The 27,779-nt window shown below is 38.0% G+C and overlaps 1 protein-coding gene across 29 annotated transcripts in view; it reads right to left on the bottom strand.

Annotated features, from left to right (window-relative positions):
• Window positions 1–27,328, bottom strand: part of ZNF644 (zinc finger protein 644) — a 100,586-nt gene extending 73,258 nt beyond the window's left edge. For 6 of the 29 annotated variants that reach the window (XM_077987730.1, XM_077987808.1, XM_077987814.1 and 3 more), the window contains exons 1-2: window positions 27,283–27,328; window positions 25,917–26,497 (exon numbers count right to left, since the gene is read on the bottom strand). The gene's annotated coding sequence lies outside the window, so the exon portion shown is untranslated. The other 23 variants (XM_077987735.1, XM_077987822.1, XM_028831478.2 and 20 more) reach the window with 8 other exon arrangements.
• Window positions 27,329–27,779: the final 451 nt, after the last annotated feature.

Genomic DNA, 27,779 nt, shown 5'->3' with positions numbered 1-27,779 from the left:
ATTGTTAAAATGTCATACTACCCACAGCAATCTACAGATTCAATGCAATCCCTGTCAAAGTCCCAATGGCATTTTTTGCAGAAACGGGAAAACCTATCCTTAAGTTAATATGGAATCTCAAAGGACCCCATAGAGCCAAAACAAACTTGAAAAAGAACAACAAAGTTGGAGTCCTTACAAGTCCTAATTTCAAAACATACTAAATACATACTAAAAACTTGAAAAAGAACAACAAAGTTGGAGGCCTCACAAGTCCTGATTTCAAAACATACTAAATACAAATAGTAATCAAGACAGCAGTGGTGCCAGCATAAAAAGACATATAAACCAATGAAACAAAATAGACGGCCCAGAAATAAACCCATGCATTTCTAGTCAAACGGTGTTTGACAAGGGGGCCAAGACTATACAGTGAGGCAACGACAGTCTTTTCAACAAATGGTACTGGGAAAATCCAATATCCACCTGAAAAAGAATGAAGTTGGACCCTTTACACCACATACAAAAACTATAAAACTACTAAAAGAAAATATAGGAGAAAGCTTCGTGACATTGGATTTAGCTATGAATTCTTGAACATGACACCAAAAGCACAGGGAACAAAAAATGGAATTACATTAAAAGTTAAAAACTTCTGTACATCAAAAGAAGTAATCAACGGAGTGAAAAGACAACCTACAGAGTGGGAGAAAATATTTGCAAATCATGTATCTGGTAAGAGGTTAATATCCAAAATATGTAACATAACGAACTTGACAACAAAAAATTGACTGAATTTTAAAATGGGCCAAGTTTTTGAATGGACAATCCTCCAAAGACGGCATATAAAACAAGCATATGAAAAGATGCTCAGCCCAGTGTGGTGGCTCATGACTGTAATCCCAGCACTCTGAGAGGCTGAGGTGGGAGGATCGCTTGAGCTCAGGAGTTTGAGACCAGCCTGGGCAACATAGCAAGACCTTGTCTCTACTAAAAATTAAAAATAAGTAAAAAATAAACAGGTGTGGTAGCACACATTTGTAGTACCAGCCACTTGAGAGGTTGCGGTGGGAGAATCACTTGAGCCTGGAAAGTCAAAGCTGGAGTGAGCCATAATTGTGCCACTGCACTCCAGCCTGGGCAATATAGCAAGACTCTGTTTCAAAAAAAATATAGTAAGAAAGAAAAGATACTCAACATCACCAGTCATCAGAAAATGCAAATCAAAACTACAAGTTATCACCTTACACCCACTAGAGGCTGTTATTTTTAAAAACCCAGGAAATAACAAGTGTTGGTGAGAATGTGGAGAAATTGGAACCCTTGGTCCACTGTTGGGGGAAATATAAAATGGTGCAGCCATTATGAAAAACATGACAGTTCCTCAAAACATTTGAAGTTAAATCACCATATGATCCAGCAATCCCACTTCTGGGCATATACACAAAGAATTCAAAGCAGAATCTCAAAAAGATATTTACATGCCCACGTTCACAACAGCATTATTCACAAGATCCAAGAGAAAGAAGAAACCCACTGTCCACCAATGTATAAACAGATCAACGGAATGTGTATACATACAATGGAATATCATGTAGCCTTAAAACAAGGAAATTGTATCACATGCTATAGCATGGATGAACCTCAATCTCCTCAAGGGCATTATAACTGAAATATGCCAATCACAAAAAGACAAATACTTTATGATTCCATCCATGAGGTACCTAACATAGTCAAAATCACAGAAAGTGGAGTGGTTATAAAAGTCTATAACTTTTATAGTGAAATTAGTGTTTAACAGATACAGAGTTTCTCTTTTCCAAAGTGAAAAATTTCTAGAGACCTGTTACACAATGTGAATACACTTAACACTACTAGACTGTACACTTAAAAACAGTTAAGATGGTAAATTTACTGTTATGTGTTTTTTACCAAAATAAAATATAAATATGAAGAGTAGAAAGTACACGTAAGAGCCAAGGTGGAGTAACAGGAATTGGGTTTGCCCTCCTCCCTGAAAACATACGAAACACTAGTTTTCAGATATTAGACATTAGGCAACCCCTAAGGGTGAACCCTGAAAGGGAAATAAGGTGAGCAAACAACTGCCTGGAGAAAGTACAGATCCCTGCCCAAGGAAAGAGTATCTATGCAGAATCTGGTGGTAATCCTTGAGTTGAAGAGACTGAGCTAAAAGCCTAAAAAAGTCAACAGCTAAAGATCACAGGGCAGAGTACTGAAGAGAAGATAACTCCACAAACAAAGAACACTCCCAAGTATCTAGCTACATAATGATTAGAGCAACTCTGTGTGGAAACTATCCAAGCAAGGAAGAGTCACCCAAAAGGATGAAAGGGAATTGCCCTAGTCTCACACAGCACAATAGTACCTGTTCTCTTAAGAGTGGAAAATCTCCTAATTCACGTAACACCAGATAAAAAGGAGTCTTGCCTCAGTGGGAAAAGAAAGTAATCCTAAGCTATATGCTGTTAAAGAGACAGACCCCCAAAAAGGAACGTGGCAGAAAAGGAAGAATTACAAAGTGGCACCAGGAGAACTTTTGGGGGTGATGAATATATTCATCATCTTGTTTGTGGCCTCCTAAGTATATATATGTGTCAAAACTTTTCTCACTGTATACTTTATATATGTGTACTTTATTACATGTCAATTATATCTCAATAAACCTGCTTTTAACACCTTCAATAACAGAACAATCCAATTACAAAATAGGCAGAAGATTTGAAGCAGCACTTCGGCAACAATATATGAATGACAAGCATATCAAAAGATGCTCAGTATCATTTGTTACTGGTGAAATGCAAATTAAAGGCACAAAGAGGTATCACTACACAGTTGTAAGAATGGCTAAAATTAGTAAGACCAACCAAACCAAGTGTTGGTGAACAAGTAGAGGAACTAAAACTTTCATATATTCATATGAGAAGATAAAAAGGTACAATCACTTTGTAAAAGTTTCACCATTTCTTAAAACATCAAACATATATCTACTACAGGATCCAGTCACGGAGTGGAAACTCCTAAGTATTTGTCCAAATAAATGAAAGTATATGTCCACACAACGATGTATTAGTCCATTCTCACACTGCTATAAAGAACTACCTGAGACTGGGTAATTTATGAAAAAAAGAGGTTTAACTGACTCTCAGTTCCACAGGCTGTATAGGAAGCATAGCTGGGAGAGGCCTCAAGAAACTTGCCATCATGGCAGAAGATGAAGGGGAAGCAAGCACATCTATCTTACCATGGTGGAGCAAGAGAATAAGAGTGAAGGGGGGAAGTGTTAAACACTTTTAAACAACCACATCTCGTGAGGACTCACTCACTACCACAAGAACAGCAAGGGGGAAATCTGTCCCCATGATCCAATCACCTATCTCCAGGTCCCTTCTCCAACACTGGGAATTACAATTCAACATGAGATTTGGTAGGGACACAGAGTCAAACCATATCAAACGATTTGTATACAAATGTCTATACCATCCTTATTTGTAATATTCAAACACTGGGTGAAAAATGTCCATCAACATGTGAATCCTTACATTATATACCTGCAACAGAATATGTAGGACTGAACTAATGATACATGCAACATGAATGAACCTCAAAAAAAATACGTTGAGTAAAAAACAAACAAACAAAAAAAAACTCCAAACAAAAAGAGTACATACTGCATGTGTTGATTTATGTAAAATTCCAGAATATGCAAATTACCTTATAAATTACCTAAAGCAGATAAGTCACTGTCTGGGCAAACAGGAGGAGTACCAACAGGCATAAGCATACTTTTTGAAAACTAAAGGGTATGTTCCTTATCTTGAATGATTTCATAGGTGTATACAGACGTCAAATCTGTTCAAATTGTTTACTTTAAATGTGATTTTTTAATATGTCAATTGTACTTCAACAAATCTGTTAAAAATTCACAGCATACAAGGAATAGAAAAAAAGTAAATCTCAAAGTTAGAATAATAAATGAACACCAAAATAAGTCATTTATGACCCCAAAAAAAGATATAAATGAATCACCTTTGAACAACTGCTAATTTACCAACATCTACTTACAATTGGTAATTCAGTGTATAAACAATGCTTCCAAAATCTCATCAGACCTGACTTATGAAACAAATACAGCAAAGAGTAATCTGGACTACTGGACAGATTGATATACAAAATTTGTACCTGCCCCAATTTCTATATGCAAACAATTCTTACTGAAATATAGTGAGTTCAGAACTAAACACTGAAAATTAATCTAATTTTACCAACTGAAACAAAAAGCCCAATTGTGAAAATAGCCCAATTCTGTTTCACCTCGTTATCCATGTATTTGGCAAGGAAGTTTTGTAGTTTCTCTCTTTAAGAGGTGGTCTGCCAGTTGCAGTGGCTCATGCCTATAATCCCAGCACTTTGGGAGGCCAAGGCAGGAGGATCACTTGAAGCCAGAAGTTCAAGACCAGCCTGAGCAACACAAGGAGACCCTGCCTCTACAAAAAATACAAAAATCAGCCAGGTGTGGTAGTGCACGTCTATGGTCCTAGCTACTCAAGAGGCCAAGGCAGGAGGATTGCGTGAGCCCAGGAGTTCGAGGTTACAGTGAGCTACGACTGTGCCACTGCATTCCAGCCTGGGCAACAGAGCAAGACCCTGTCTCTTAAAAAATAAAAAGAAAAAAGAAGTAGTGTCCTCTCCTTGACCTCTTAAATCTGGGATTGACCTTATAAGAAACACCAGTGGAATCCAGCAGATGTCACAGTTTGCCAGTTTTGAGCTTAGGCCTCAAGAGATATTGTATACTTCTGCTCTCTGTTTCAAAACCTTGCCACCACCATGATAACAAGCTAACTCTCATCTGCTTCAGGATGGGGGGGTAACCCAGATGTCACAGCATACCCTAGACCAAACTACAGCCAACTCAATATAGGCCATCCTAGATCAACCTTATGGCCAGTCAATGCTCAAATATATGAGAGAATCCAGCCAAGAGAAGCAGAGCCACCTTCCTGACCTGCTGGTAAATGCAGATTCATAAATGAGCCCAGTCAAGACCAGAAACACCGCCTAGCTGACGCACAGACTTTTTCTAACAATATATGTTTATTGATTTAAACCACACCAAGTTTCAAAGTAATTTGTTACACAATAATAGTTAACTGACAGGGCAACTCTATCTTAACAATACTGTAAGAAATTTTTCTTAGCCCTAGGAGTTACTTTATATTAACATTTGATTTAGGTCTCTTAACTTTTGAAGACAAGGGGGGAATAAAGGACCAAATCTATTTCATTCTTTTATTAGCAGTAACTCTACAAGACATTCTGTCACAAAATTTTTCAAACTCAGAGATATATAAACTGACCAAAATCATTATTGTAAGTAATGTCACCACTCAATTATAATTTTTTGTGAAATATTGTTCCTACACAACTTTACTGGATCCAGCAATACAGTGAAATTTTTCAGGACACTCCAAAATCTATAAAAACTGTTATAGAGCAATCTTCTATCTCTAACATTACCTCTATTTTTACTTAATAGTAACCTTAATTTCCCTATAGGGACACATTCTTACTCAACTATTACAGTGGCCCCAATCCTAGGCACCTGAATGGAAGGATAAACAAGTGACTCTCAGGCTGATCAGATTACCCTGTTCTCCTAGCACAGTAATTTGTTCATGGATGGGACTATATCCAGAAATGGGAGATACAGAATGCTTCTTAGTACATTTGCAAAAACTATTGGGAAAGTGTCGCTTGAATCCTCAGCAGAAACAGCTACGAGAATGATGTAAGTTAGAGCAGCCAGTGGCTATCTTTGCCACACTTCATGGAGAGAACATGTTTAGGAATGAAACTACTATGGAAGAAATCCAAGCCAAAAATAGAGACATCATCCTATAGATACCTTATGCACCCATCCATCCTTCAATCACTACAATTTAATTAAAGTAATCACAGAATGCTAGAGACCCCACAAGAACACAAAAATTATCTCTGGAGAAAGATAGTTATCACCCTAGGGCTTGGTGTTTAGGCCTGAGAAAACAGCGGAAATTTAAATGGGAAAAACACGGCAGTCAGAGAACCAGAGGGGTGAAACAAAAATTCTAGGTATAAACTTTGCCCAAATCATTGGATGACTGATAAACCAGTAGGCACAGAGAAGACCTGAAGGGACTGAGGAAAAAGTAGGCAGAAACTAGAAAGAATGATGCTACACTTGAAAATGGCACTGTTATTACTGAGTTTGTTGCCTTTCAACAGAGTGCATTCCCCAACTATGCAGTGTAGGTGGCAGGAAGCTGCAGCTCTACAAGGTTGAAGTGTTAGTGAAGGTTAGAAGCTCCGCAGAACAGCTGGAAATTAGTAAAATTCCAAGAAGCAAGAAAACCACAGCGCAAAATCAGACTATAATCTCCACAAATTTTTGGGTAACAACCAACTTACTCACTGGGAGACCCCCAAGAAGCCAGGCCAAAAAAGCAGCAATGGAAAGCTAGAAGAGAGCAGAGATGGCCACAGCTGCATACATCAGGGGAGACCAAGTTTGCAGTATGGGCCGAGGTAAGTTAACTACCTACCTTAAAAAAAAAGACCAGCAATTCTAAGAACATTAACTGAATCTAAAACATATCCATAACGTGCAGGCAAAAAATAACATGATAGGCAAAGAAAGAGGAAAATGTGACCCAGACTCAGGAAAAAAGAAAAGTAAATCAACAGATACTGATTCTGCATCTACCTGAATTAATTCAAAGCAGTTATTCTAAGTATGTTACAAAAATTAAAAGAAAATATGTTCAAACAATTGACAGAAACTTAAAAAAAGAAAAAACTGAAAAATACAATAACCAGAATAAAAAATTCATCAGATGACTCAACAGAAGATTAGAGATAGCAGAAGAAAGAATTGGTGAGTCTGAAGACAGGGAAACAAAACCGTCTAATCCAAAGAACAGAAAGTAAAATGACTAAAGAAAAATAAACAGATCCTAAGAGACCAGTAGGACACTATCAGGCAGTCCAACATATGTAAATCAAGTCCCAAAAAGAAAATGAAACGAGCATAAAAAAATTTTTGTTGAAGAAACAACGGCAAAAACATTTCAAATTCAGTAGAAAATACTGACTTAACAAATCCAAGAATCTCAACAAACCCAAGCAGAATATACAGAGCCACATATGCATACATATCATAGTCAAGCTGCTGAAAGCCTAAGAGAAAACATTGACAGCAGCCAAAGAAAAATGACTGGTTAACATATCAAAAACAACAATACTATTAATGGTTGATCTATCAGAAAAAATGGAGACACTGAAACAACATCTTCTATATCCAATGATACTATCCTTCAAAAATGAGGTGAAAAAAAGTTATTTTCAGAAAACAAAAATTGGGTTTGTGGCCGGCAGAGAAAACCAACAACTAGAGTTTTAAAAGGGGGAGGGGAAGGAAAGTAGTAACAACACTAAATCAAAAATATGACATCAGAGGCTCAGAGCCCTCATCAGAACCTGACCATGTTGGCACTCTGATCTCAGACTTCCAATCTCCAGAACTGTGAGAAACAAATTTCTGTTGTTTGTAAGCCACCCAGTCTATAGTACGTGTTACAGTAGCCCAAACTAAGACACAGACAAGAATACTGCACCCAAAAAATTGCAGCATACACATTCTTTCCAAAGACACACAAAACATTTATAAAACTTGGCAATAAACATAGTAAAAGGTACTCAGTCACACTGGGAATCAGGGACGTAAAATAAAAATCACTATGAGATAACCCTACATATTCTCTAGAATAACAGAAAATATTTGCCAACTATATACTTAACAAAAGACTCATATCTAAAATATTTTAAAACTCCCAAAATTCAACAGTAGAATATAAGCAAAAATTTCAGAACAAAGACCTTCGAAAATCATCTCCTCCATAAAACCAGCAAGATCACTGGCAAAAACTGTGAAAATCAACATTCTGTGAACTCTGGAAATTAGCCAAAGGCTTGGAGCAATCTAGGAAGAGTGATAAATGGCTGAATCTTATTTGGGAAGACCAGTACACTTTAAGGCATTTCATCTTCCCCTATTCCCATCCTCCCCCATAGCTGGGTAGTGGCTTTCAAAATTAGCAGCCTGGGGGATCAGGCCCAGTGGCTTATGCCTATAATCCCAACTACTTGAGAGGCTGAGGTGGGGAGAACTGCTTGAGCCCAAGTGCTTGAAACCAGTCTGGGCAACATGGTAGTACTCCACCTCTAAATAATGTTTAAAAATTAGTCAGGCATGTTGGCATGCATCTGTAGTCCCTGCTACTCACAAGGCCGAAGCCAGAGGATCAGTTGAGTCCACGACTTTGAGGCTGCAGTGAGCTATGACCACGCCACTGCACTCATTATTTAACATGTCTGGTGGTCTCCTGGAAAGCTCTACTCCCAAAGCTAGTTTAATTTGACTTGACTCAGCACTTATCTAGTATAAAAAGCTTCCCCTAATACCCTAGGACAACCAAAGGACATTTGTCAAAAAGAGGTAACTGTTTCATATCGCAGCTGGCTGAGGGAGAGAAGAACAACTGAGGCAAACAGTAGACTAAAATCTTTAAAAAGAAAAGCTGGGGGCTTTATAAAGCTCCATCATATTCCTGAGACTATAGAAAGCCACATGTACAGAAAGGGCTGTACACATGCCCAGTAAAGACCTAAGTGCTCACCTCTAGCTAAACTTGAGGCTCTGCACAAGCAGGAACTAAAGAGTAAGGCAGAGTTGTAAACTGCCTGGTTAAGTGTTGAAGGAGTGTCCCAACACACACATAACTTCAACAAAAAGATGTATAGCTCCCAGACATTTAAGGAAATCTCTGTCCAATCATTAGCTGACCACTAAGCCAACGGAGCAGAGATTTCAGTGCCTACGTGTGACAAAGAATACAGATTAATTTATAGAATTAGTTTCGAAAAAAATCACTAAAATAACAACACTGGCGCAGAGAGGAGAGGAGAATCTGATTATCAGAGTTGTGACATTATTTTAAATGTGCAGTATTCAACAAAAAATTACAAGATATAAAAAAGAAGAAGAAGGAAGTGCGGTTCATACACATGGAGAGAGAAGCAGTCCACAAAACTGTCCCTGAGGAAACCCAGACATAGCACTGACTAAACCAGACAATGTTTTAAAATCAGCTACTTTAAGCATATTCAAAGAACTAAAAGAAACCCATGTCTAAAGAACTGAAACTATGAGAATATCAATAAAAGATAAAAAATTATAACAAAAAAAAATTGTGGAATTGAAAAGCACAATAACTAAAATGAACAATTCACTAGAAAAGTCAGCAAACCTGAAAACAGATCAACTGAGATTATCCAGTGTGAGGAGCAGAAAGAAAACAATTTTAAAAATGCATAGGGCCTACAATACCTGTGAGACAACATTAAACATACCATCGTATACATAATAGGAGTTTCAGAAGAGAGGGGAGATAAGAATGAGGCAGAAAGAGCATTTGAAGAAATGTGACTAAAAATTCCCCCAGTTTGATGAAAAACATTAACCTAAACATCCAAAAAAGCACAAGGAATTACACAGAGGATAAACCCAAAGAGATCTACACCTTAGACACATCATCCTAAAACTGCTGAAAAAGGAAGAGAGAATCCTAAAAGAAGCAAGAAAGAAACAACTTGTCACAGACAAACATCTTTAGTAACATTAACAACTAATTTTTAATGAGAAACCATGGAGGCCAGATGGCAATGGTGTCAAAGTACTGAAAGAAAAAGACTCTCAACCATGAATTCTACAACTATTTTTCATAACAGAAGGAGAAATTAAGACATTTACAGATTTAAACAAATACTGAAGAGTATCCCTCAGGTTGAAATGAAAGAGCACTAGATAGCAGGCTGAATCCATCTGAAGAAATAAGGAGTATGGTGAAGGTAACTACATAGGTAAATATAAAAGACAGTATAATTGTTTTCTCTCTGTGACTTTTTCTTCTCTCGATTTAAAAGGTATAAAAGGATGTATGTATGGCAATAATAGCACGAAGGAAGGAGAGGGAACAGAGCTATATAGGAGCAAACTTTTTGTATATTATTAAGATTAACAGTATTAATTTCAACTAGAATAAAATTAAGTTGTTAATTATAATTCCCAGAGCAACCACTACAAAAATGAATTAAAAATATACAGTACAAAACAAGTGATTCAAGTAATACACTTGAAAATATCTATTTAACACAAAAGGCAGTACTAGAGGACTAGAGGAATAACCACCCCAAAAAACAATGATATATATAGAAAACAAAGAGCAAAACAGCAGATGTAAATTCCACTTTACTGGTAATTATGTTAAATGCAAATTAATCAGGCACTCCAATCAAAAAGCACATACTGGCAGAATGGGTAAAAAACATAATCCAATTATATACTGGCTATAAGAGACACACTTGAGATTAAACAGATACAAATAAACTGAAAGTAAAAGATCAAAAATGTTATAGCATGCAGAAAGCAACCAAAAGAGAGCTGATGCAGCTATTCTCGCAGCAGAAACAATAGACATTAAGACAAAAAATTGTTACTAGAAACAGAGAATGTTTTGTAATAACAAAAAGGTCAATCCATCAAAATTACATGCCACTTATAATCATGTGCACAGCTAATAAGAGAACCCCAAAATATATGAAGTAGAAACTGACAAAATTGAAAGGCAGAATTCAAAAATAATAGTTAGAAACCTTAGTACTTCACATTCAATAATGGATAGTACAGACAGAAGATCAAGGAAATAGAAGACTTGAACACTATAAACTCTACAAAACGCTCCACCTAACAACAGCAGAATAAGGAATGTTCTTTAGTATGTACTATGTGTTAGGCCATCAGATAAGTGTCAATAAATTTTAAAGGAATAAAAATCACAGAGAGTATGTTCTCTGACCACAATGGAATGAAACTAGAAATCAATACCAGAAGGAAATTTGGTAAATTAATATGTCGAAATTAAGCAACAAACATCTAAGTAACCAGTAAGCCAAAGAAGAAATTGCACTGGAAATCAGAAAATATGTTGAGATAAATAAAAACAAACATACTAAAACTTATGGGATGAAGTAAATGCAATGCTTATTATAGGGAAATTTACAGCTATATATGCCTACATTAAAAAAGAAGGTCTTAAATCCACAACCTAACTTTCTATCTTAAGAAATTAGGAAAAGACAAACTAAACCCAAAGCAGGCAAAAGAAAAAAAAAATAAAGAACACAGCAGAAATAGAGAACAGAAAAAAAGTAGAGGGGGAAAAAAAAAAATCAATGAACCCAAAAGTTAGTTCTTTGAAAAGAACAAAATTGACAAACCTTCAGCTAAACTAAGAAAAGATTCAAATCACTACAGTGAGGAATGGAAAAGGAGTCATTACTACCAACCTTATATTAATAAAAAGGATTATAGAAGAACACTATGCAACTGTATGCCAACAAATTACATAGTGCAGATGAAATGGACAAATTCCTAGAAAAACCCAAACTGTTGAAACTGACTGAAGATGACACAGGAAATCTGAATAGACCTAAATCAAGTAGAAAGAACTTCCCACAAAGAAAAGTCCAGGACCTAGCCAACCACGGTGGAGAGCACCTGTAGTCCTAGCTACCTGAGAGGCTAAGGCAGGAGGAGAGATCATTTGAGCCCCGGAGTTCGAGGTTGCAGTGAGCCAAGATTGTGCATTGCACTCCAGCCTGGGCAACAGAGCAAGACTCTGTCTCATAAAAACAAACAAACAATCCATGACCAGACTGCTTCCCTGGAATCTGGGGAACATTTTAAGAATTAACACTATTCCTTCTCAAACTCTTTCAAAAAATAGAAGGGAACACTTCCTAACTCATTCCTATGAGGCCAATATTGCCCTCATACCAAAATCAGATAAAGTTATCATAAGAAAACTACCAACAAATATCCCTTATAAATTAAATCAGAAAAGTCCTTTTTTTTTTTTTCCCCCTCTAAAGACACACCATCTAGATCCCTTCATCCTCCTGTCCCAAGCCGAACTGGTTACTCTTCAGACCTCCTGTACAGCACTATCCTTGAATCTCCCTTCATAATCATCCTAGAAATTCTCTTTACTCTTCTCCTGTACTGCATCCTATTTCCCGGATCCCCCTCTTTTTAGTTATCCCATCACTTTGATGGAGCCTGTGCCTTTTAGTAACTTCCTGATATGGCACTTTTGAAGTAAAGATTCTAACAACCTCATACGTTTCATATTTTTAGCCTCCTACCACACTTGATAGATTGGTATAGAATGAAGAGTTTGGAAATAACTTCCCTTCAGGATTTTGAAGGTATTATTCCATTACTGATTACTCTCCAATGCTACCTATTTCTAATCCCTCCTTTGTGCTCCATTCCCGAAAGCTTTCTTGATCTTCCCTTTATTTCTGGTGTCTGAAATTTCACCATGATATATCTTGATGTTCTTTTTTTCAGTCACCATGTTGAGCATTCATGAGCCCTTTCACTGTGGAAATTCACATAATTTCTTCCATTTTCTCCCTTTTTTTTTTTTTTTTTTTTTTTTTTTTTTTTTTAAAGACAGTGTCTCCCACTGTTGCACAGGCTGGAGTGCAGGAGCGCTACCTCAGCTCACTGCAACCTCTGCCTCCCAGGTTCAAGCGATTTGCTCAGATTACAGGTGCATACCAACACGCCCGGCTAACTTTTGTATTTTAGTAGAGACAGGGTTTCACCATGTTGGCCAGGCTGGTCTTGAACTCCTGACCTCAGGTGATCCGCCCACCTCAACCACCCAAAGGGCTGAGATTACAGGCATGAGCCACCGCATCCAGCCAATTCTTACTTTTCATACGTTGAACATGCATGCAAGTGTGATCCTCTAGTTTTCTTATTTTCTCCCACTTTACAACTCTTTTTGTCCTCCTCTGTGAGCGTTTTCTCAACTTTATCTTCCAACCTTCTAATAAGAATTTAATATTCTGAATTTCCAATTATTCTATGAAGTGTTTCATATTCTAAATTTCTAGAAGCTCTTCTTTTCTGGGCACTGCTTTTTCATAGCATCCTTTCTTGTTTCAAAGATGCAGTATCTACTTCTGAAGAAATCAGTAACTTTTTATAAAAACTTGTCTTCTTCTTAAAGTATTTCCATTTCCCTCTTCTCTTTCATATTAAGGTTATCCTCAAATATTTGGTGATCCTTAATCTCATATTTAAGGTTGAGGCATTTAAAAGTTGCCTAGAGATTCTGTCTTAATGAGGAGACATACTGTAGGATTATCCATCTGGGCCACATCTGTTATCAGTTAGACATTTTTCCTGATCTCATCAGTTTGCTGTCACAGGATGAATCTTTTAATCTCACAGCTAGATGGGGCAAGAACTTGTCAGCCAGTATTCTCCGAACTGGGAGGGAAAAAGAGATTGGGAATAACTCTCAGATCAACATGTAGATTTTCATGTAATTCTCTGTTTTCCAGTATGATGCCCTTAACCTGAACTGTGCTTACTGTTCTCAAGTACAGAGATCCTCAGGTTGAACGTCAAAGAAGAAAACTTGGATGAGGCAGGAGTCCCTTTCCTGGAACCATCAGTGTTGCTCACTTGTTACACAGACTTTTAGACAATTCCTTCAGAGGTCCCTGCAGACACCAATTCCTGAAGCATTCCAGGGCCCTACAGCACCAGTTCTAGACTAATTCTAGGCCTTCTCCACTGACAGCAGAAGGTTCAGCTTTCTCTCATCTACAAACAAATGGAGATAGGGCTATTCTCAAGAACTATGGAGCCATACACAGGTATTAAAAAGCGACTACTTAAGCAAGCAACTCAGAGCAGCATTTTCAGAAAAGCTTCCTATACCACTAGTTCATCAGGATAATCAGAAAACAGCTGATAGTTCTGCTGACATTCCTTTTCACCCATACTATCATACAGAAACCTCATTTTTCAGAGATGTAGATGAAATCTCTAGGTCCCAGTGATAGTAGGGAGCAACCCACTGTATTTTGCTTTAGCTGATCTGCCTCATCAGATAACTTGGACAAAGTGAAACATACCTCCTGATTTTACCACGTTCCCAAAAACCTCACTATTAATGTCTTTACTTGCTGCAGTTAAATGGTAAGTAATAATTGCGCAGATGAAGGTGATTCATAAATAACCAAGGTTGAAAAGCACAGTAGAAAGACAAAAAACTGACGGCAGAAATAACGGAAGGCTGTGTGCCCAAAGTTGGAAAGGACTTCATCAGTACTGACCATCAGAATAAAAAGGCTGGTCTCAGTAGCTCACAACTGTAATCACAGCACCTTGGGAGGCCAAGAGCACTGCTTGAGCCCAAGAGTTCAAGACCAGCCTGGGCAACAAAGTGCGACCCGTCTCTACAAAATAGTAATAATAATAGAAAGAAAAGAATGGCTTATGAGAGCTTGGGCAACACCTGTTGGAAAGGAGCGAAGGGGAAAGACTTAGTGCCAGCAGAGAACTACTGCATACTAAATCCTAAAAGCTTAATTTAACTGTGACAATGTTTAAAATGTAAATGTTAAGCTAAAACATGGTATCTTAAAACTCTAAAACTATTAGTTCCCAAGCTTCTGTTCTATTTCCTAACTCTTAAAAAAAAAACCACGAGGATTTAAAAAATTGTATTACTTTTATAATTTTTCCTGTTTTTCTAATTCTATTTTAAAAATGACCTTTACCCATTATAAAACATAATGTACATTCAATTTAGGAATTATTAAAAACCCTACATCTTAAGAACATTATTTTCCTATAAAAGCAGAGTATTCCCAAATGTTCCTATATTTTAAAACAAGTGTCTACTTAAAAACAAATATAAATACGTAGTACTCATTGTTAATTTTTATTATTTCCTGTTTTCCCACCAGCTCCAATGCAAATTATAATGTCTCTTAAGCCATGAATAAAATATAGAATTTTAACTCAAAATTGAGCATACAAGTTCTTACCAGTTACCTTAAATATTCTTTACTTAGGAAAACGCCATTATAGCATAACTTTCTTGGTTTTCAAAATAAACTTAACAGAAAAAAAAGTCCAAGCCAGTTTTTTTTTTTTTAAGAGAAAGGCCTACCTCAATTTAGTGCTAGTAAGTTATATGCAAACTCTATCTCCATTTATTTTGAATATCAGAAGATAATAAAATTCTTATTCTTATTTTAGCTCTGTACTACAAACTGAGGAGCCACAATATTTGATTTGACTTATTTAAAACTACATATCCTTACTCTTAATATACCCTTCCCACTCACCAAGATAATAAACACTAACTGGCCTTCCTCACTTCAATCTCCTCTCCAATCATGCTGTATCTGGCTGCTAATCATATTTCTTCATGTAATTCTGTTCAATGATCTTCAGAACTCCTTATTTCCAATTTCTAATCCAAACTTCTTTAGATCCCTCCAGCTCATGCCACAATCTTATTTTTTACTATATTCGTTTAAAATAGACTCTAACCAAGGAAAATGCATGCATTCCACAACTCTCATGTTTGTGCTTTTTTTTTTTTTTCCCCTGAGCCGCAGTCTCACTCTGTCACCCAGGCTGAGTGTGGTGGCACAATCTCAGCTCACTGCAACCTCTACCTCCCAGGTTCAAGTGATTCTCCTGTCTCAGCCTCCCGAGTAGCTGGGATTGCAGGCACCCACCACCACACCTGGCTAATTTCTTTTTTTTTTTTTTTTTTGTATTTTTAGTAGAGACTGGGTTTCACTATGTTGGCCAAGCTGGTCTCAAACTCCTGACCTCAGGTGCTCCACCTGCCTCAGCATCCCAAAATATCTGCGCTTTTTTAACATGCTCTTCCCCCTAGCTGTTATTTCCTTCCCTTTTCACCAACCTATACATACCACTTCTTCAAAATCTAGGTTAAAAAATTATTTTTGTCAAGAAGCTTTATTAATTAATCTTATTACAGATTTTATTTTGTCAGCTCAGTAATTTAAATGTTTCACAGTTAAGTACTCTTCAAGTTATATCTTAGATCATGAGCTCTTTGGAGTAGACGCCATATCCTGTGCTCTGTATATGTGCATCCCTACTCCTAGTGAAGCATTAGCTGAATTTTGTATGACAACTAACCCAGTTAAATAAAACATGTGAAAACTGGGGGAAATACAACCAGACAGACAAGACTTTTCTGAATACAAAAAAACTGAAATCTCCCAAAACTAAATTCAAATGTAACATTCATTTTTGTCAAAACAACATGTAAACACAGAACACAAACTTGAGTGTATTTTTTCCTACATACATTAGTTCTGAAGATGATAATTAAGAAAATTCTAATTGTTTTATGTTAGTGATTTTCTAAATCTAGCCCCCAAAAGCTGTTATGTATAAAGTCTCAATATTTTGGAGATAATAATCATATAGTTTTTTTAATGTCTAATTTAACCAATTTGCTTTAGCCTTTTATACTTCACAAAAGCTACAATAAGAAAAGTTGACAGGCGAGATTTTATTATTTCTTCAAGACAAATACTAAAATCCTTGGAGCAAGAGTATATTAAACAAATTTATTACAAATTCCAAAAGACAAAACTTCTTTATATAGAGTAAATATTTTCATTTATAAACTCAAGAGCATTCGCAATCCAAATGTTAATGAGAAAGTCTTTTCATATCCATTTCTGCACAATTTACATATTCATTCTTCAAAACTAGATATACTAGAATGTGAAGACACATTTTTTATTATTATGTACTTTTAACAACTTTATTATAATACACATTTCAGAAAAAAATTCTTTATCTGCAAAGCACCAATTTAATATTTCTATACTACAATAAGGTTTCTACTATTCAGTATTTACAAAAAATAATGCTACAACTATTAATTCCATTTGGGGAAAAAAACTGATTCAAGCACTAAAAGTAAAAACCATGATGAACAATTCTATTTCAGTTTTCCATTTATAAAGTCTCCTACATGGGCTTTAACCATTCACACTTGTAAGCAACTGTCCATAAGGTAACATTCTAGTTATATTCTACTTTTCTGTTGGACAGGTTAGATACCTACCTATAAAAAAAAAAGTACACCTATTTATTCCTACTTCTAAAACTAAAATCAGAAATACCCATATACCTTAATAAGCAACCTAAAATGCCTAATAGCTAACTGATAAAATGCCTGGAAGCTACTATCAAAGAGGCTCCAAAAACCGTTATATAAGGAGGCAATCCACAACCTCCTCCACCTACTTCCTGGCTATATGCCTAGAGAACACTGTAATGACAGCAAGCCAGGCAACTATATTATCGGTGGAGGCAACTCAAATCTCTGCATTCTAAACAAAATATCAAGTCATAAAACTAATGTCTAAAGGAGTACTATTATGAACACTAAGAAGCACCTCTTTGATTTTGTCACTGGGGGGAAAAAAGGGCCATAGTACCAAATTTCACCTGATTTACCTCCCAGTTCATAACAACGCCAAACAAGGACAGAAGAAAAGAGAGATGGATTCAAGCATCAATTCTCACTAACCTTGGGAAGGAGAACAAATATGCCATAAGAAGTTCAGAAACAAAAACTCCAGCCCGGGCAACATGGTAAAACCCCGTCTCTACTACAAAAAAAAAAAAATAAGCCAGGCATGATGGCGCGCACCTGTAGTTCCAGGTACTCAGGAAGCTGAAGTGGGAGGATCGTTTGAGCCTGGGAGGTGAAGGTTGCAGTGAGCTGAGATTGTGCCAATGCACTCCAGCTAGGATGACAGAGTGAGACCCTGTCTCAAAAGAAAAAAAAAGGAAGGAAAATAAAAAGAAACAAGCAAAAACTAATTTATGGTGATAGAGGTTAGAGGCTAGAATAGTGGTTACTTCTATAGGGAGAAATTAATAGGAGGGAGCACAAGGCGCCTTTAATCAGTGAAGAAAAACATTCTTCTACATCTCAATCTGGGTAATTCATTTAAAATAGATAGGCTCTAACCAGGGAAAATGCTTGCATTCCACAACTCTCACGTCTATGCTTTTTTTACATCCTCTTCTCCCCAGGTGTAACCCAGTACCTCCCAGTACCTGGGAGTTACCTGGGTATACTTATATGTATAAATTTATTGAGTTGTACTTAAGATTTGTGCACCTCACTGTAAGTGCACTGAAAGTTATACCTAAATAAAACACTTAAAAACAAGTAACCAATAATAGCTAAATCTAAAAACCTTTTCTCAATTCTCATCCTTCTTTATCAATCCATCGTATTGTTAATTACAGAACATCAATATTCCCTAAACGAAACTCTTTCCCTTTTGAAGATCCACAAGGCTTTGTTAGGATGTTTTTTCCAGCATTTTCTGTGGTGTCACATTAATTCTCTCTAAATATTAATTCAATATTTATCTTTTTTTTTTTTTTTTTTGGCGACAGAGTCTCACTCTGTCACCCACGTGGGATGCAGTGGCATGATCTTGGCTTACTGCAACCTCCACCTCTCAGGTTTAAGCGATTCTCCTGCCTCAGCCTCCCAAGTAGCTGGGATTACAGGTGCACGCCACCATGCCCAGCTAATTTTTGTATTTTTAGTAGAGATGGGATTTCATCATGTTGGCCAGGCTGGTCTCGAATTCCTGACCTCAGGTGATCTGCCTGCCTCAGCCTCCCACAGTGCTGGGATTACAGGCGTGAGCCAATGCACCCAGCTAATTCAGTATGTATCAAGTGCTCATGTATGAGACATGAATTAGGCACCCTCCAATACATATTCGCAGTCACACACACACACATACCCCAAACTATATTCCCTAAACTGGATTCAAGTCACTCTATTACCTGGTATCAAACTGTATTTGCTTAATTTTAATTCCCATCACTTCTTTATGGGAATATTCTTCTCAAGCATTTTCTGTTTTCAGCCATTCTTTACTGTTCAGTTCTATTTCTATATTATTCTTTCTCTGTACCCCTATAGGACTATCTGTAATTGCACTGTCTAACACAGTAACTGTATGTGGCTACTGAATACCTGAAGTCTGGCTAGTCTGAATTGAGATGTGCTTTAAGTATGTAATACCAACAGATTTTGAAGACTTAATATGGTTAAAAAAAAGAAAAAATGTAAAGTAGTTCAATCATGTTTATATGTTGAAATAATAGTACTTGAGATATGCTGTGTTAAATAAAAATCCATTAATAAAATTTCACCTATTTATTTTTTTTTGATGTAGCTATAGAAAATCTAAAATTGCATTTGTGACTCAACTTATATTTCTACTGTGCAGTGTTGACCTATACAATCTATTTATAAATGCCCACAAATTATCTTTTTCTTCTTCTTAAACTAATACAAATTGTATATATTTATGGTGTACAACACATTTTGAAAAACATATAAATTATGCAATGGTTAAATTTAGCTAATTAACATATGGATTACCTCACTTAGTTATATTTTGTGGTATGAACACTTAAAATGTACTCTCCCAGCAACTTTGAAGTATGCAATATTAACTATAGTCACTATGTCCCACAAATTATATCAACATATAATGCCATCTTCCCAATGAGTGCCAGAATTCGCTTTTTTCTTTTATGAATTAAATAAAATTATATTAGGAATTACTAATAGTAACTAGATAAGTTTTAAGTGCCCATTTAATTTTAATATCCCTTTAAGATTTTTCACAAGGAAGCGCAAGGCATTTCAAAGTGTTAAAATATATTTTAAAAAGTTGTTTTCAGATAGCTATAAATTATTCAATTTCTCATCTGTATTTTACTTATATACAATTCTAAGTTCAAATGTCCCACCAGCAAGGATAGATGGCATGATTAAACCTGTAGCAATCCAAATCCCATAAAGTATTAGTTCTGATTAAGTCTGATTTTTTTCATCTTAGTCACTCAGTAAAGGGCAGCATCCATTTTGGTCAATATCATTGTATCAATGTCCAGCAGCCAAGACAAAGAGCCTTTATATGGTGGTATGAATAGACAATGTGAGCAATACGACACCACTTGAAATAAGGGTAGGGAGAAAAATGTTTTTATAATGCTAAGTTTTAAAACTAGGAGATGAAACTTACAAATTGTATAACAACTAGGTAAAAGGATATATATAAAAGAAGAGCAGGAAGGTAGAACAGAAAGGTCTCCTCTCCAGACCTTTCTCAAGATGTACCTAGGTTCAAACTTGGCTGCTACACTATTAAGTGGATGTGTTTCCTCACATGTAAAGTGGGAATATATATATCACAGGATTATTAAAAGAATATAGTAGATGCTTACTTAATGTCATCTGTCTTTAATACTAATAATTATATAATGGTAATAAGATTATGGGTGACTTCACCCCTCACTTTCCAAATTGCTGTAAATATTTTCCAAGCATAAATGAAAAACTTACAATTTCATACTAGCACCCCTCCTCATGTGAACCTAAAATTATTTTTATAAGCTGTCTTTGACAAATTTGCTTATAAGCTTAAAATCTGTGTTTGTGCTAGGAGGTTAGTGGTAGAAAGAAAATTAAAGAGGGGGAACTGATAACTTTAACACCATACCAGCACAGACATATACAAAACAAAGTGTGGAGAGGAAAACAGCAAAAGGAAATGCTGTTTGGGAAATTCCCAACTCAGACTATCCAATGAAAAGATTAGATTCCACCCTCCTCAATCTAGCTACCTACCAGTCACTCCTCACTCTCATCTTGGGTTTATATGTACATTACAAATATGCATAGTCACTGACCTTCTTCTCTCTACTAATGGTCACCACATGGCCTCACAGTCAAAAATTGAAAGAAGAGTGAAGAAATTCAGGATGTGTAACAAAGACAAACCAATGCACTGGTTGGGAAATAACTTCATTAAAATGTACTCATTCCCAAGTGCATCTACTCATCTGCTGACAGTGCTGGGAATGCATTCCTGAAATATTTAACCTGGTTATAAGATTCTACTGCTAGAATCAGAGAAGGCACACTTTGATGCCTACTTCTCACTTCCTCTATAACAACCTTGTCTTTATAGGCATGGCTTAAAATGGTACATTAGCAAAAGTATACAACTCCAAATCACTCACAGGTGAAAATTTCAAGTTAATGTAGAAAGAATAATCAAACAATGGTAACAATAACTATATTACTCTAACAACTAACACTTACTTTACTCAGTATTGTGTGCCAGAAAGCTAAGGACTTTACACGAATTAGGTAATATCAACCCTAAACCTCTTTGAAGATGGTAATTACTAATTCCACTTGCTTAGTGCTCACACAGCTAAATCTGAACCCTGCCAATTTTACTTCAAGGCTTACACTTTTAAAACTTATCACATCCTGCCTCTTTATATATGCATAATTACAATTGCAATTGTGATTCTGTGTGTGTGTATATATATGCACAGAGGTGTGTGTCTGTGTGTAAAGTATTTAGTGAGTCAGTAGCAAACAAAAGGCAATTCCAACTCTGTGAAGGCTTTTACCCACCTTCACAAACCAACAATAAATTGGGAATCACCCCTCTCCTCCCCACTAAGTGGTGCTCTGAAAGTACTAGTTTTACAATCATACATCACTTAAGCATGGATGTACATTCTGAAAGATGCGTTCTTAGGCAATTTGGTCACTGTGCAAACATCACAAAGTGTACTCAAACCTACATGGTAGAGGCTGCTTACACACCTAGGCTACTTGGTATAGCCTATTGTTCCTAGGTCACAACACGCTCTTGTAAAGCATGTTACTGTACTGAATACCATACACAATTGTAACATAACTGTTAAGTATTTGTGTATCTAAACACAGAACATAAAATACAGTAAAAATACAGTATTATAATCTTACGGGACCCCATCGTAAATGAAGTCCACTACTGACCAAAAAACACCATTACGCTGCACATGACTGCACTTAACATCTTTCTCAAGAAACTAAGGAAAGAGATACCTGTAAGTAAAATATTAATCTTTTCAAAAAATTAGATGGAAAATTGATTGACTACAGGTAAACATGCTTTGTAAAGTGTAAAGAATTTTAATCTTAACACTTTATTAGGTATTTTTATTTTCAATTGTCTATTTGGCTCAAGACATATTTATGTTTCTAGAGTTTGTACAAAGTCTTTCTTTTTTGAGACAGGGTCTCACTCTGTCACCCAGGCTAGAGTGCAGTGGCACAGTATCTGCTCACTGAAGCCTATGCCTCCCAAGTTCAAGCGATTCTCCTGCCTCTGCCTACCAAGTAGCTGGGACTACAAGCACGTGTCACCACGCCCAACTAATTTTTGTATTTTTGGTAGAGACGGGGTTTCATCATGTTGGCCAGGCTGGTCTCAAACTCCTGACCTCAAGTGATCCACCCACCTCGGTCTCCCAAAGTGCTGGGATTACAGGTGTGAGCCACCACACCCGGCCTGTATAAAGTATTTTAAAAGCTGTATTTCCAACTTAAAAGAAGATATACATATCAAAAGGCTTAACACATAAAATCTGCATTCATCACTCTAACCCAACTTCAATTCTACCAAAATCTAGGCTAGCAGAATTAAGTTTCATGTAACAAATCACTTATCTTTATTTTTACTTACAAGATCTGTTTCAAGGATTCCAAACGAAATGGAAAGACTACAGCTAGCAGACAGAAGGGGTAGGGCCAAGATTAGTAGAAGGAGAGTGGAAAGAAAATCTCTCAGAAACGCTAACCTTAATCCAGTCTCACTTTCGCCCAACCAAGAGAAGTGTGCACTGCTGCTGCTTCTGCCCTGGCAGGCTCCTCGTCCTCTTCCTCTTGAAATCCTCTGCTTTTTTCCTCCTGGAAAGTTAGTCTCACAGGGCTGTTTTCCTAACATTTCTCAACTGTCAAAGGATTTCTTATGTTGAAATTAAAAGAAAAAAATCTACTAACTCTCCATAATCACATAAGAGTTCCCAGGAAGTTCAAAAACAACAGTAACTCCTGCCAGGCACGGTGGTTCACATCTGTAATCCCAGCACTTTGGGAGGCCAAGGCGGGTGGATCACCTGAGGTCAGGAGTTCGAGACCAGCCTGGCCAACATGGTGAAACCCTATCTCTACTGAAAACACAAAAATTAGCCAGGCACGGTGGCAGGCGCCCGTAATCCCAGCTACTTGAGAGACTGAGGCAGGAGAATCACCTGAACATGGGAGGTGGAGGTGGCAGAGAGCCAACATTGCACCACTGCACCCCTGCCTGGGCAACAAACGGTGACTCTGTCCCCCCACCAAAAAGAAAGAAAAAGAAAGGATAGTAACTCTATGGTTCAACTTGGCAGATCGGCAAAAAAAAATAGAATGCAGCAACTACGACCTTGGAGAAGAGAAAACACCTTTTTCATGGGAACTTCCTCTCCTTGAAGAAAGAATTTAATTTAGAGTTCTACTACCCTCAGGGTCTCCTGTGATCTTCATGTTTGTTTCTTAAGGAGAAGAGGAGATATCTTTTAGCCAACCAGCAGGGTGAGCTAGTGCTAGCATCAGTTCCATGATTCTCAAATCTCCCAAAACTCAATGGTGTAAATGGCTTGCACTATTAATAGCAATTTATTTCCCTGTAATAAACCGGAATCAAAAACACCACGTCTAGAACTGCTTCAGTCAATGCTATACCTGACCACTTTACTCAATACTTACAGATTCTCCATTTATGACACATTCTCTTCACCAGAAAAATAACAAGTGTAAATAAAAGCTCATCTGAATATGTATCCATAGTATCCACTCTTCATTCTCTTGTTTTATTTTACAAGGTTACTAATTTAAAACATTTAGAAAACACTTTTAAAAAATGGCTAAAACAAGTGCTCTATAAAATTAGGGTTAGATAACTCAACATGCCAATTTCTCTATTTGCTACAAGCTACAATCGTCTTAGGACCTGACTGAAAAGCCTTCCCACAAGAATAAGATTCACTTTTCCTTCCAGAACCATCACATCCTAAGAAAATGGTCAAAATAAGTAACCCTAAAGAACAGTATTTAGGATGACAGAAAAAAATGGACCTGACCTTTCTCTAGATTGCAGATATCCCACCACTTCTATTCTCCTTGAAACTTTCTTTTCTCTTCCTGCTACCCATTAACAGTCTCAATTCACCCAAAACACTCTCATAACTTGAAGGACAAATTAAAACTGGAAAATGTTTAAGGTTGGCAGGTGACAGACGACTTTATAACTACAAATAACCTGAAAGTGACTCTAATTTTCACAAAATGAAAGTGTAAGTAAATCCACTCACATAATATTGAAAATTGTAAAACAGCTTATCAACTTACAAAAATCAGTAATTTAAAAGCACCTGAAATGACCCATAAAAACTTTTAAAACCTTAAAACAAGTTAACTTTTTGCTAAATTTGACATTCAAAGAAGTTAAAGATCACTGTAGGGTCGCACCATAAATGACAGTCACTACTTGTTCAATTTCCTGACAGACCTTAGAGATACCACTCAGTAGAAGCAGTAGTCTTAAAAAGTTGTTTTAAAAAAAAGGAACATTCTGAGTGGCACATTTGTTTATCCAACCAAAACACTATTACAAAATGAAAGACACCATTATTTTCAGCATTGATCTCATTTCTTTTCTTATGTAATAACTGGCAATAACAGCAGTTATTTCAAACTTTCAAAGAAATTTATCAAGTACCTGATTGTTTTTTAATTTTTCAATTTCTGGGTCATGACTACATTTGGAAAACCTTAAAATTCAAAAGCAACATTGCTCTGAAACTATCCGATATTTCTGTATTTTGTACCTGATTTTGTTTCACTGAAAGTCACTTTAAAAACTAAGTTACCATATAATATGAAAGTTTTTTGTTTTTTGTTTTGAGACGTAGTCTCACTGTGTCGCCAGGCTGGAGTGCAGCGGTACGATCTCAGCTCACTGCAACCTCTGCCTCCTGGGTTCAAGTGATTCTCCTGCCTCTGCCTCCCGAGTAGCTGGGACTACAGGCGCGCGCCACTACGCCCAGCTAATTTTTGCATTTTTAGTAGAGACAGGGCTTCACCATGTTAGCCAAGATGGTTGGTCTCCATCTCTTCACCTCGTGATCTGCCCACCTCGGCCTCCCAAAGTGCTGGGATTACAGGCGTGAGCCACCGTGCCCGGCCAATACGAAAGTTTTAAACTTATTGTCACAGAAGTTCTCATGAACCTAATAATACTTAATTAACAAGTATTCTCAATAACATCCCCTTTTTTAACCATTATTAGTTGTAGATATTCACCTTCTCATCCCAGCAATATGACAAATACAAACAGCAATGGGTAGAGGCTGAAAGGCAATTTTCCATTATGCCACTAACTTAAATCATCTCTGGACCTCAATATATTGTAAAAGAGGAGGGTAAGAGCAGTTGTTCTTTGATATTCCTTCCACAGTAAAACTACATGATCCAGGAAAACATTTGCTAATGTGAATGCATCTCCTACTCATTAATACAAGACTGTTCTGTATTAGAAGAAAAGCTAAAAAAAGAGAAAATAAATATCTGAAAAGAACAAGGAAATGAAAGTTAAGTAATTCTGAAAAATTCAAATTTCAATTTGAACACAGAGACCTGAACACTGATGTGTTTAAATATCCCTCCAATCAAGGAATTCTGTTAATAGCCAACACAAAACATTAGGTGTTTCAAAATCTTGTACTTCATTAGTTAATACCAACACAAAGTATGATATAATTGCAGTACAACTTTGTTAGAAATCGTAAGGCTTTTAAAAGCAATACATACCACTGCATTAATACTAATCAAGCTTTATGTTTCACCAATTCAAAAGTCTTAAGCTAGATTATAGCCTTATTATAAAACCGAGTTTTTTCTTAGCAAACCTACTAAAATGCAGTATTACTGCCACCAAGTTCCCTAGATACTTACACATGCCACTGAAGGCAAAGAGCCAGGTTTCCTTTCTTTGAGAAACTTTAGTTGTCTATTTTTTGAAACGTTTTCCTTCTTATGGGACCAAAAACTGTTTACAACTAAAGCAAACTACTGCAGGGAGGGAATACACAATTAAAACAAATCTACCATCCAGATGCAGCAAGCGTGGAATTAGTCAGGACTGGACAGGATAGACAGTGGTGTTTTGATACTTCTGTTGAAAGTATTAACAAGACAGGACCATCATTCGCCCCCAATTATGTTTATCCCCTCGTTGAGTTTGATGATCACACAAAATCTGAAGTCTAAATATAAACGTTTTTATATTCAAAGTCAGTATTACTTATACAGTTCAAGAAAACTTTTCCACTAATGTTGCTAAACCATAGATGGATCCCAACAAGAGTTGTCTGTAGAAGTCTCGTAACAAGTAACCTTTAGCTCCACCACCTAAGCTTCCAATCACTGAGAAGAGTCTGGGACAACTCATCTTCAGGTTCACGGGAGAAGTGGAGCACACCTGCTTTCCTCTGGCAGAGTCACTTCCCAGGGACACAAAGGCCAGAGAATCAGACCTGGAGAGGCAAAAAGCTTTAGCTGGACACCCACCAAGCCCTGGCAACCCAAACACTTCGAGAGATTTACCTCTTGCTGTTACTTCCCAGGCACCTAGTCGCATAAGATCTTGCAGGACGGGGGGAGGGAAGGGCTATGCAGTCCTGTCCCAAGTAAGGGGAGGGGTGTGTACAGTAAATGCCGGAGCCGGCGTTTCTGGCCACAACCGAGCAGCCTCAACGAGAGGGGTTGGTGACCGCTCTCGACCCGCCCCGTTACTCAGTGCATTGCAATGGCGACCGCCAGGCTCCCCAAGCCGCCTGATCTCGGCCCCTTCCCCCTACTGCTCACTGGCTGCTCGGCTTCATGTGACTAAACAAAACCCCCAAGTCTAGTGCCCAGCTCAGCCCCTTTGTGTCCGCTACCGGATCCTCCGACGCCGCAGCGGAAAGGCCCCCCCATCCCTCCGCCGAGTCCCGCCCCGCGGCGGCGGCCGCCGCTCACCTCAGGCTCCGTGGCCCCCAGCGACCGCTGCGGCCGCCGCCTCCCCGAACCCGGGACCCGGGCTCCTTGTGTAGCACCAACTCCGCCTCCTCGGCCGCCGCCGCCATCTTAGCCTGTGCGGCAAAATGCGTCCTTTCGGATGGTTGGGACCCAGCCTAGGGCGTAGCTCCCCGGGCTCGAGAGCCGGAGGCCGGGTCCCCCAAGTTCTTCCGCCACCCTCAGTCCCGCCGCTGCCACAGCCCAGAGGCCTGAAACCCACTCGGGTCCCGGCGAATCTGACCAAATAACCCCTGAAACTCACAGTTTGGTGCCGTGTGCGTCAAACCGGGGCGACGTTGGGAGCGCGCGGCGTCCCCGCGTCACACGCCGTTCTGTACGCTACTCGGCTCCAGCGGCCCCCCTCCGCTCCCCGCTTTTCGCCTCCAGCCCCGGTTCCCACGGCGCAGGCGCGCTGCTTTCCCGCCTCTGCCGGGCTGCGGGCCGCGGGGGTGGCCAGCGAGGAGCTCCCGGAAAGCTTCGCACTGGTGGAGCGTCTGGGCCAATTAGACAAACGGGGGCAGCGGAAACAGTGCACCACTGTTCTCGGGTGCCAGAAACCAAACAAGGTCACCTCCCCCAGCGCTGACCTAATCACTCCCAAGGAGGTTCCCGCCCCAAAGTAGGCACGCTCCAAATATGGTGGTGCCCAAACTCTGCAAGACCCAAGCACTAGGCATGCCTAGGCCCTTTAAGGTGGAACAGGCCCAGGTTTGAGTTCCATGATCACGAGCTTGCAAAAATCTCTGTTATTTCTTCCCG

The sequence above is a fragment of the Macaca mulatta genome, chromosome 1, assembly GCF_049350105.2.
Source record: "Macaca mulatta isolate MMU2019108-1 chromosome 1, T2T-MMU8v2.0, whole genome shotgun sequence".
Classification (NCBI taxonomy): Eukaryota; Metazoa; Chordata; class Mammalia; order Primates; family Cercopithecidae; genus Macaca; species Macaca mulatta.
This window is presented reverse-complemented; position numbering and strand designations above follow the sequence as displayed.